General features: G+C 40.7%; 1 protein-coding gene across 2 annotated transcripts in view; it reads left to right on the plus strand.

Annotated features, from left to right (window-relative positions):
- The first annotated feature begins 12178 nt into the window (after positions 1-12178).
- LOC121391428 overlaps positions 12179-12374 on the plus strand; it is a 50205-nt gene continuing 50009 nt past the window's right edge. For both annotated transcript variants that reach the window (XM_041523070.1, XM_041523071.1), the window contains exon 1: positions 12179-12311. The gene's annotated coding sequence lies outside the window, so the exon portion shown is untranslated. The remainder of the gene's footprint in view (positions 12312-12374) is intronic.

The following is a 12374-nucleotide window of genomic DNA, read 5'->3' on the forward strand; positions in this document are numbered from 1 at the left end:
TAGTGAACCAATTATTAGACTACACCAGAAAGTGCAAGTATAACATGATTTCTTTTTCTTCCAATTTAGCAATTAGCTTTATATTAGTCCATTTATAATTCATTGCAGACTTTGATGTAGCATCATATTACTAGGCTTTCAATAAGTAGTGTAAATATTAAGTAGTCACATAGGAAAATAAGATAATTATCATTATATACTATGTTGTAATTCACTTACTGGTGTACATTGGATACATTGTCTGCTTCTATGATAAAAGGTAATTATATAATGTACTGTATCATATAGATGTTAATGAAGTACATGTAGGTGAGGATGGAATGGCTATGAGGGGTAAAGGAGGAGGCCATCCATTAAAATAAAACAGCTATTAAATATCTAGCTTATAGTATGTTATGTTATAACTAATTACAATATCTTGTTAAAATGTTATACATTGTGAACAGATTTGTTCAGGGCAAAACTTGGAATGATGACTCTAGATGCTGTCAGAATGCATCTCAGGTCACTTTCTTTTTAAAAAATTCGACAGACAAAAGGGGGGACATCCACCCCTCTCAAACTCACCCCCACGGCTGCAATGGTACGCCGATGGTACTGTGATGGTTGTGATACATTAACAGGACATTACGTGTTGACAATGGTACGCCAATGGTACTGTGATGGTTGTGATGTATTAACAGGACATTACGTGTTGACAATGGTACGCCAATGGTACTGTGATGGTTGTGATGTATTAACAGGACATTACGTGTTGACAATGGTACGCCAATAGTACTGTGATGGTTGTGATACATTAACAGGACATTACGTGTTGACAATGGTACGCCAATCGTACTGTGATGGTTGTGATGCATTAACAGGACATTACGTGTTGACAATGGTACGCAAATGGTACTGTGATGGTTGTGTTGTATTAACACGGCATTACGTGTTGACAATGGTACGCCACTGGTAACGTGGTGGCTGTGATATATTAACAGGACATTACGTGTTGACAATGGTACGCCAATGGCACCGTAATGGTTGTGGTGCATTAACAGGACATTACGTGTTGACAATGGTACGCCAATGGTACCGTGATGGTTGTGATGTATTAACAGGACATTACGTGTTGACAATGGTAAACCAATGGTATTGTGATGGTTGTGATGTGTTGTCAATGATACGCCAATTTTTAATGTGATGGTTGTGATGTATTAACAGGATATTACGTGTTGACAATGGTACGCCAATGATGTATTAATATAACCTCACGAGTGTTAAGATGAGATGGCTGTAGTAAATGCTAGTTTATTCGAAACCATTATTGGAAGCCCGCACTCTGATATTATATATACTACTCAAAAGAATTTAAGGGTCAAAAATGTATAACCAAATAAGTTTCAGAGTGTATTAGGTTGATGATGTAAACTACACCAAAAATTTAATTTATTGTTCCATATTTACAAAAAACCACAAATAAACGTCACTGTATACAAGAAAGTCAATTGACATGCTGTCAAAGTTGAAGGTTGTCAAACATGGATTTTACACATTAGAACATTCGTTTAATAGTGTGTGAATCCACCCCTGGCGCGAATACACTCGACACATCGTTGCCTCATGCTGTTGATCAGACGTCTGAAGAACTCTTGGGGAATGGCCTGCCACTCTGCCATAAGAAGTTGACCCAGATCATGAAGGTTGGCCGGAGGGGCATGGCTATCCCGAACTCTCCTGCCTAATTCGTCCCAGGCGTGCTCTATTGGGGCCAAGTCAGGCGAATATGCTGGCCAATCCATCCTGGCGATACCTTGTTGTCTGAGAAAGTCCGTTACCACCCTGGCGCGGTGGGGTCTGGCATTGTCATCCTGCAGAACTGCCCCGCCGCCAATCTGCTGAAGGCCTGGGAGAACCAACGGCCGGATAATCTCATGCAGATAGCGGATTCCATTCAGATTGCCATCCACCCCATAGTGGTGGATAGAGATGCCGCCCCACACCATGACGCTGCCACCACCGAAACGGTGACGTTGTCTAACGTTAACGTCAGCGAAGCGCTCCCCAGGACGTCTGTAGACACGAACCCGACCGTCGTTGAACTGGAGACTAAACCTGGACTCATCAGTGAACATCACTCGACCCCACTGAACACGTTGCCACCGCAGATGAAGCGTGCACCAGTGACGTCTGGCCGTTCTGTGACATGGTAGGAGTGGTGGTCGAACAGCCTGGCGACGGCAGCGTAGATTATTGGCTCTCAGACGATTGCGTATGGTTTGATCAGACACTCGAGTTCCAGTCGCAGTCCGCAGATTGTCACGCAATCGGCGTGCAGTGGTTGTGCGTTGACGTAGAGCCATATTGGTGATGTAGCGGTCCTCTCTATTTGTAGTGCTTCGGGGTCTTCCCGAACGTGGACGATTTCGAACAGAATGCGTTGCTTGGTACCGTTGCCACAGTCGGCCAACGACACTCTGACTGACACCAAGTCTCAGAGCAACATTTCTTTGCGTATTGCCTTTCTGAAGCCAAGCAATAGCCCTTCCTCGATCTTCGATAGTCAGTTGACATCGTACCATTGTCGAATTTGGAGTGTGCACCGTACACGAACGCAAGCTCCAATTATACGGAAATTCAGCATTGGGAACATGGAATACACGTGCAAAGCGTGCAAATGAAGCGCTTTGTGAAAAAGCAAGTTATGGGCACTTAGCAGACCTTTCGCTTTCGCCCTAATTTACGTGCAAATGTAAGCATGTTTTCGCCATTAGAACTAGTCGACAGTGTCAATGACAGTGGATTTTAATTCATTTATGGGTTGCTTAGACCGACTTTCGTCAAAATGGAACAATACCATGCGTGACATTATGGTCTAGCTAATATAACTGACATTCAGAAAATAATGTCGAAAATATCGTCTGACCCTTAAATTCTTTTGAGTAGTAATATTTGACTTGCCTCTGTAACAGCTCAAATAATAATTTCAGCGTTCGGACATTTCCGTAAATATGTTTTGGCCTAAAATGGTACTTGTGTTACACGAATGATATTACACGGCATCCTTATGGGCATATTCAAATGAGAACCAGTCTATCATGTAAGTAATTGTATGCGCGCTATTTTATCGACTCACAAACTATAAATTCTCGAATAAAGTCACTGGTGGAACTTCGATTGCAATACCCTTGTTGAATTAACAATCAAGTGAGAGCAACTGACTTAAATATTATTCACAATAGCGATTCCGATGCCGTCAATACCCCAAATAGAAAACGAAATAGACACATTGATGCTTGTTTGGGTTGGGTTTTTTTTTTTACCACGCGCGCGTTTAGTGTTTCAGTTGTTATATTTCTAGATTCCTGTTTTCACAAACTATGAATCCTTGTCTGTTAATGATAACATAATACTCATCATAGAGCCCCACACAGGCGTAAGGGCTCCAATTTTTCTTGGGGGTGGGGTGGGCAGGTTTTTTTTTTAAATGCCCGAATTTCGATAACGTTTATTCATATTTGCATTAAGCACTATCGAACAAACGAACCATTACGCATTTTACATGGATTACAATTAACGAGTATTAAAGTACAAAATAGAAATGTATTGTTTCACAGTGTAACTAGTTCTGTTCACTTGTATGCTGGTCTTTAAACAAATATACGACTCGCCCATTGCTTCTGCCAAATCTGTCAGTGATGATATCCATATTTTGAGCGATGATTATATTAGAGTACGATCGCTCTATGCTATGAGTGCGATACTGCTCAGTCGTACCTGTCCCATAGTCGAGCACAGATAGGTTTTTACAACGTGTCACACATTTAATGTTGTTAAAGTTTACTGGTGCTTTTGACGTTTTATCAAAAAATGTACGCGCTACGTTCTCAAAATACCTGATATAAAATATTAAAAACCCATCATAAATAGCTTCAGAATGCACCTCTAAGCATCTACATTTAAACAATTTCTGCGAAAGCATACCCCGAACCACGGTTGCTCGATTCGAGTGCCTTCGGCACCCATAATATAAATTTAGTTCCACCCAATATCTCAACGCACTCCCCCGCAAAAATGGCTGGCTACGGGCCTGTATGACCCTAGTTTTCAAATGATAATAATTCACAGGGAAAAGGAAAATATAATTATAAAACAAACCTCACAGCCACACAGACTCATTCTGGTACGGTTTTGTTCATCACATTTGGAATGTGGCAAATATCAAATTATATTGTGCTAGGCGAGTACCATCACACGACCTATAAACATGTTATGTAGTCATGCACAGTAGTCACTATTTAGTGTGTACGTATTCTGCTTTGTCTTTTGTTCACGCTCGATGCGCGGTCGGTGTTGGATCGATCCCCGTCGGTGGGCCCATTTGGGCTATTTCTCGCTCCAGCCAGTGCACCACGACTGGTATATCAATGGCCGTGGTATGTACTACCCTGTCTGTGGGATGGTGCATATAAAAGATCCCTTGCTGCTAATCGAAACGAGTAGCCCATGAAGTGGCGACAGCTGGTTTCCTCTCTTAATATATGTATGGTTCTTAACCATATATTTGACGCCATATAACCGTAAATAAAATGTGTTGAGTGCGTCGTTAAATAAAACAGTTCTTTCCTTCCTTGTCAAACACACAGACTCATTCTGGTAAGGTTTCTTCATCACATTTGGAATATAAAAAAAACAAGAAAGAAATGTTTTATTTAACAACGCACTCAACACATTTTATTTACGGTTATATGGCGTCAGACATATAGTTAAGGACCACACAGATGTTGATAGCGAAACCCGCTGTCACCACTTCATGGGCTACTTTTTTTGATTAGCAGCAAGGGATCTTTTATATACACCATCCCACAGACAGGGTCGTACCTACCACGGCCGTTGATATACCAGTCGTGGTACACTGGTTGGAACAAGAAATATCCTAATGGGCCCACCGACAGGGATCGATCCCAGACCGACGGCGCATCGAGCGAGCGCTTTTCCATTGGGCTACATCCTGCCCACCATTTGGAATGTGGTCAAATCAAATTATATTCTGCTAGGCGAGTACCATCACACGACCTATAAACATGTTATGTAGCCATAAAAAGTAGTCACCATTTGAAATGTGGTCAAATCAAATTGTATTGTGCTAGGCGAGTACCATCACACGACCTATAAACATGTTATGTAGCCATGCACAGTAGTCGCTATTTAGTATGTAAGTATTCTGCTTTGTCTTTTGTTACCGGCCTCGGTGGCGTCGTGACAGGCCATCGGTCTACAGGCTGGTAGGTACTGGGTTCGGATCCCAGTCGAGGCATGGGAGTTTTAATCCAGATACCGACTCCAAACCCTGAGTGAGTGCTCCGCAAGGCTCAATGGGTAGGTGTAAACCACTTGCACCGACCAGTGATCCATAACTGGTTCAACAAAGGCCATGGTTTGTGCTATCCTGTCTGTGGGAAGCGCAAATAAAAGATCCCTTGCTGCTAATCGGAAGAGTAGCCCATGTAGTGGCGACAGCGGGTTTCCTCTCAAAATATGTGTGGTCCTTAAACATATGTCTGACGCCATATAACCGTAAATAAAATGTGTTGAGTGCGTCGTTAAATAAAACATTTCTTTCTTTGTCTTTTGTTTTTCAGATGACGCAGTCATAGGTGGAACTGTAGCTGCCGTAGCTGTTGTTATGTTGTTGGTGTCGGTACTGTTGGCGGTGGTATGGATGAAAAGGTTTGCTGTTATTAATAGTATTATGCAAATGGGCGAACAGCTTGACAATACATTCAGATTTAAGTGCGTATACAGAGTTTCTAGAATTGTTATAAACATCCTTTCGCCATGGGATCAGTGATTTAAACATTTTACTAGCCATTATTAAAAAATCACTAGCCCTACTTTAAGTAAATACAATGTTATCAATAGGAATAACTGGATATGTCACCTAAAGAAGGAGACAGAGCTCTACTTCAAGTAAATACAATGTTATCAATAGGAATAACTGGATATGTCACCTAAAGAAGGAGATAGTGCTTAAAAACCGTTATATTTGAGGCGAGGAAAGGGCAGGATATTCACATTTACAAAATAGACTTAAATGCAGCATTTGACAATTCACTAGCCCTACTTCAAGTAAATACAATGTTATCAATAGGAATAACTGGATATGTCACCTAAAGAAGGAGACAGAGCTCTACTTCAAGTAAATACAATGTTATCAATAGGAATAACTGGATATGTCACCTAATGAAGGAGACAGAGCTCTACTTCAAGTAAATACAATGTTATCAATAGGAATAACTGGATATGTCACCTAAAGAAGGAGACAGAGCTTACAAGCCGTTATATTTGAGGGGAGGAAAGGGCAGGATATTCACATTTACAAAATAGACTTAAATGCAGCATTTAACAATTCACTAGCCATCGGGCATGGTGATGGTAGTTATTTATTATCCCAACACTGAATATCACTAGCCAAGGCAGTGGGGCTACCATAATTTAGAAGCCCTTAGTATATACATAAGAAAGTTTGCATATTTTGCTTTTAACATTTAAAACAAAAAAAGTAATTGAAATCATCACTGTTCTGTCAGAGGTTCATGAGTGCATGTCTTCACAGCATATTCATTCCAATGAGCTCTGCCCTGTGCTAGTTTTGAGTTAATAAATAGTCTGTGAGTGGCAGCCCTCTTTGAGCGGTGCAGGAGGAATACACTGTCCAGTAAAACATCTCCTCGGAACTGGCTGTCCTCCTATAGACGAGACACTAGAGATCCAAGGAATCAACCACTATTTTGCTAAATCCTTATTTGACTCTACATCGTGCATATATAAGGTTGTGACCTTGAATAACGGTTTTGTGATTCACGTTTATAATAAATTTACAGGATATTAAATGAGCTTCCATTTCCTATCATGTTTATATCTTGAATGAATTAATGTTCAATTGACAACGCAAATTATTTCATGAAGGACATAAACATGAAAGTTAATATGTTATTTATTATCCACAATCGATTTTAATTATATCACTGATATAGTTTGGTAGACGTTCCACTACGGTCGCTGTGCGTCAGTCAACGTCAAAGTGTTACTCCACATTCTAGTGGGACGTAACACTTCGATATAAACCAAAATATCTTTAACCATATGTGTAATAAAAAAGTTATTACCTTCTTTATTTTAGAAGGAGACGTGGTTGCTTTCAAGACAAATCATCTGACCCTGATACCCAAGCACGTTCAGGTGGGGACGTCTTTGAACTGACTGGTGATCAACGTGTTCAGTCTGACCATCATACTAACGAACATTTTCCTCGATCTGAGACTGGGCTGGTAGGTGAGAATACCCAACAGGGAATCCCAGACTACGAATATTCCAAACCATCACTCGTCAGAGTAGCTGTGGATCCTAGGACCGTACATGCAGATGAGGATGATGATTATGACGAACTGCATGCTCACACGGGAACAAAGAATCAGCAAAGAGATGACAGAAAAGCATACAGTCACATTCACAGTCTGGGTGATGCTTCTGTAAGTTCTGATGATCCTTATGATCGAGCAACGACAACAAAAGTAGCCCCTTCTCATAACGCAACGTATAGCCATATGAATGAGAAGAAGTTTGAGAATGCAGAGGATGATGATTATGATGAATTACACGCCAGTACTCAGACGGAAGGTCAACAGACAAGTAACAGGGATGCATACAGTCGCATTCATAGTCGAGGTGGTGATGGTGGAAGTATTGACACATACGATACAACAAAATGACGAGACTTACAATCACGTGGACGGGAAACAGCGGGGAAAAGACGACGAGGAGGACGATTATGACGAGCTACACAGTACGCATCAATGTGAAGGATTATCAAGGGAATGAGGGCGAAGCATACAGTCATATTCAGAGTGCGAAAGACGCCGACATCTACGACAGGACAATGTTCACAAAACAGTGTCCTCATTTCGACGCAACTTACAGTCATATGAACACTAACAACCCGGACAGTCACGCGTGAAACAGTCAGTGCTATTCAGTCACGATGACACATATGAGTGAAAAAGTCAAAGTTTGTTTTGTTTAACGAAACCACCAAAGCACATTGATTTATTAATCATTGGCTATATGATGACAAACATATGGTAATTTTGACATATAGTCCTAGAGAGTATAACCAGCTACATATTTCCATTAGTAGCAAGGGATCATTTATATGCACCACCGGCCTCAGTGATGTCATGGTTAGGCCATCGGTAATAAGGGTGATACGTACTGGGTTCGCAGCCCGGTACCGGTTCCCACCCAGAGCGAGTTTTAATGACTAAATGGGTAGGTGTAAGACCACTACACCGACTTCTTTCTCACTAACACCTGGACAGACGGCCCAGATAGCTAGGACAGCGTGCTTGAACCTTAATTGGATATAAGCTCGAAAATACGTCGAATGAATGAATGAATAATTGCACCAACCCTCTCCCCAAAATAATCCCCAAATACCCGCAACAAAAAACAATTACCCCCCCCCAAAAAAAAAAAAACGAAAGAAAAAAAAACAACAACAACAACACAGAAACTAAAAACAACAAAACAAATCACACAGACAGGATAGCACAAACCACAGCCTTTGATAAACTAGACGTGGGACACAGGCTGGAACGAGAAACAGCCCAATAAGCCCATAGACGGCGTCGATCGGATCGCGCATCAGACGAGCGCCTTACCACTGGGTTACGTTCAGCCATCATATGACTAAAATGAAGTGAAATTCTGTTTTGTTTAGTGACACTCGACACATTTTCAACTACAGCTAGTTGCTGTCTAGCATATGGTCATTTGGTCCACATAAAGAAAGATAGGAAATCCGCTGTTATATAACATAATTTGGAAGTAAAAACAAAACGAGTTAAAGAATGGAAACGGGAAAGAAAGGAAAGAAAGAAAGAAATAAAGGAGGAAACAAAGAAAACACGAATTTAAAGAAACTTTGTTTTGTAAGTTTTGTGTTGTAATATATTGTCATGTCTTGTTTCTGGGAACCTAGACCAAGGTGCCAGATATTTATAACATTCTTTTAATTCACAGTTTTTGTAAAGTATATATTTTTCAATTTGTATTTTATCTTTTAGCATCTTTAAGGGAACACATATGTTAAGTTCCCCTTACAGAATTGTACTTGTATATCGTGTAACATTTTGCATGAATAAAAAGCGAGTTAAAAATAGCATTATGTTTTTGTCTGTTTATTCGTTCCATCCAGTGCACCACGACTGGTAGGCCTATATCAAAGACAGTGGTATGTGTCATCCTGTTTTTGGGATGGTGCATATAAAAGATCCCTTGCTACTAATAGAAAAAATGTAGCTGGTTTTGGATCTAAGACTATATGTCAAAATTGAGATTCAATAGCCGATGATTAATAATCAATGTGATCTAGTGATGTCGTTAAACAAAACAAACTCTCTTTTTTTGTTTTTATGATTTTGTGGATTTGCCCTACCCCATCCGTTCAAGTCAAGACTTTGGTACAGTCATAAAATAAAATGAATGTGTCTATACTGTCTCTTAATTCAATAAAGGCTGATTTAAAAAACATATATAAACTTCCTCCGCGGGTCTCTGTGTACTTCCCTGCATCCACCTGGCAGCCTCGTCCTCTGCCGCTAATAAAGCTGGTCTGACCCACAGCACTAACTAACGACCGCCAGTAGTAGGGGCGCATAGTAGGTAGTCACAGGTGCCTCTTAACAATGCCAGAAGTAACTACTGAACACTCTCCGAAGTGGTCAGATTAAAGCCCACAGCTAAAAGCTGATGTGGAATGACAGGTGTGTGGCATGGATAGCCAGAAGAGACAAGCACATGTCGCGGTTGGAGAGACATGTACTGGGAGGTGGAGGTGGACAGCGAAAGAAGTTCAAAGACAGGAGTCGCCAGATCGGGGGAAAATGAGATGGAATTCAAAGGAGTGAAAGGAAAGGGGACAGTGGGATAAAAGAGAGAGAGAGAGAGAGAGAGAGAGAGAGAGAGAGAGAGAGAGAGAGAGAGAGAGAGAAAAGAGGAATGATTCATATACTTTTATGTTTATTTTATTTTGTATAATATGAGTGAGACGTAATTTTAGCTGAATGATGCACGTCAAAATTAATAATTTCATTGAATTTGTCATATTGATTTATTAATCATTGGCTATTGGATGTCAAACATTTGGTAATTTCGACAGATAATCTTAGAGGTGAAACTCGCTGCATGTTTCCATTAGTAGCAAGAGATATTTTATATGCACCATCCCACAGAAAGGATAGCATATACCACGGCGTTTAACGAGACATAGTTCAACGAGCCCTCCGACCGGGATCGATCCCAGTTGTCACATCCAGGCCATGCTAGTTGTCTTTTCATATAAAACCCACCCGACAAGGAGAATATACTGATGGTCATCATGACAGTTATATGTGTATACGTTCTGCCAGTAACACGCACAGACATACGCATGCACGCATACATGCAAACAGGAACGCACACGCATCGCACACACGCATACATGCAAACAAGTACAAACACGCACATACAAGTACACACAAACGTACTCGTACACACCAGTGGCGGATTGAACCAATCAGCCCACCCCACCAACATATTTTATATGTAGGCCTACCTGTCGCTTCATAACACGACCCATTGACAGTGTGGGTTTCTCATCCCAATGTGGGTGCCCCTCCACAATATAAAATATTGGCTACGCCCTTTGCATATGCACCCCACCTCCTGCTTCATTGGTCCTGATAAAGAAACAATCAATCAATCAATCAATCAATCAACCAACCAACCAACCAGTCAACCAACCAACCAACCAGTCAACCAACCAACCAACCAGCAAACCAGTCAACCAGCCAGCCAGCCAGCCAGCCAGTCAGCCAGCCAGTCAGTCAGCCAGTCAGTCAGTCAGTCAATCAATCAATCAATAAATCAATCTCTTACCTCTATCGATACATGTATATCCACTCAACAGTTGCAGAAAACATTGGAACAGAACAGCACAGTATCAATATAAGATGTCATCATTAGGCAGGCCCGTAGGAACGACTTTGGGAGAATGTGTGTGTGTGGAGTGTGTGTGTGGGGGGGGGGGGGGGGAGGATGGTACACTGACGGATAGGGTACAAACACTGTATCAGATTTTGGTTACGATGGCAAACATTAATGTGATACAAAAAAAAAGGCTCACAAAAGGCCCTCGCCCCCCCCCCCCCCCCCCCCCCCCCCACTCCGGTTCCCACGGGCCTGTTAGGTTGAATTAGATCCATGCACAAATAGTTTATATTTATACTCATTTAAAATAAATATGATCATAAATATCAATCAGCGATCTTTTCGCACATTTCAGAAGTTAAACTATATTCAGATGAATGTGCGTAGTATCACGTTGAGATCAATACGCATATTAAAGGGACATATCCTAGTTTTTAAACACTAAGGCATATTTTTTTACTATTAGAGCCGTTTTTGATAACAGAAATCATACTTTACTTACATTTTATTCCTTAGATTATCCATTTCCGTACATTCGAAGTGTTTTTGGTCATCCTGGTGTTTTTAATATCACAAAATGCATTTATCATATTTTTAAAAACGCTCGTGCGTCTTAGAAGTAACGGCTATGGAGTCGAGTTTTAGTCTATTTTTAGAGGGTATTTCACCATTTTAAAGTCACAGACTCAAGTTTCACTCAATTATAAATTTATCCAAATGTATTACAGGTTTGTAGATGAACTAAACTTAGTATTAATTTTCACGGGTTGACGTTTTCATGGTAACAACTTCGACTTCCAGCACCATCCCATTGGATCCGCGCCTGACAGGGAATAAAAGTAAGGCAGATCTATGTACAGTAATAATCCATTGTCCGTCACCGGCACGATTCATGATGTCAAAAAAAAATCTGAAGTACATAAAAAAATAGACGATTTTCCTTAATATGTCATGCGTATTGCCATTAGTATCATTCAGTGTATGTTATTAGAATCAATTTTCGTTTGTTATTAAAGTAAGAAAGATTTGTATGTGCATGAACGATTTTGTGACGTTATAAAAAAGAATTGATGTCTCATGTACATGTATATCCTATCAACATTCATTCCCGTCTACCCCGAGCATAGCCTCTGACCTCTGACCTCTGACCTCGCCGGGGACTAGGCCCGGGACATCTCTTATTATTTAGCAACAGACCGTGGAGAAAATACGAACCACTTGTCTCGTTAAAAAACATCCTTGTGAGTGGTCGACGTACACGATCCACCAACAGTACAGTTTGGAGCATTCGTATTTAACACGTATGTATTAACAATTTTATATAACTATGTGTACACCTCATGTTATACTTTAATAAATTAAGT

This window comes from Gigantopelta aegis, unplaced genomic scaffold (assembly GCF_016097555.1).
Source record: "Gigantopelta aegis isolate Gae_Host unplaced genomic scaffold, Gae_host_genome ctg2403_pilon_pilon:::debris, whole genome shotgun sequence".
Classification (NCBI taxonomy): domain Eukaryota; kingdom Metazoa; phylum Mollusca; class Gastropoda; order Neomphalida; family Peltospiridae; genus Gigantopelta; species Gigantopelta aegis.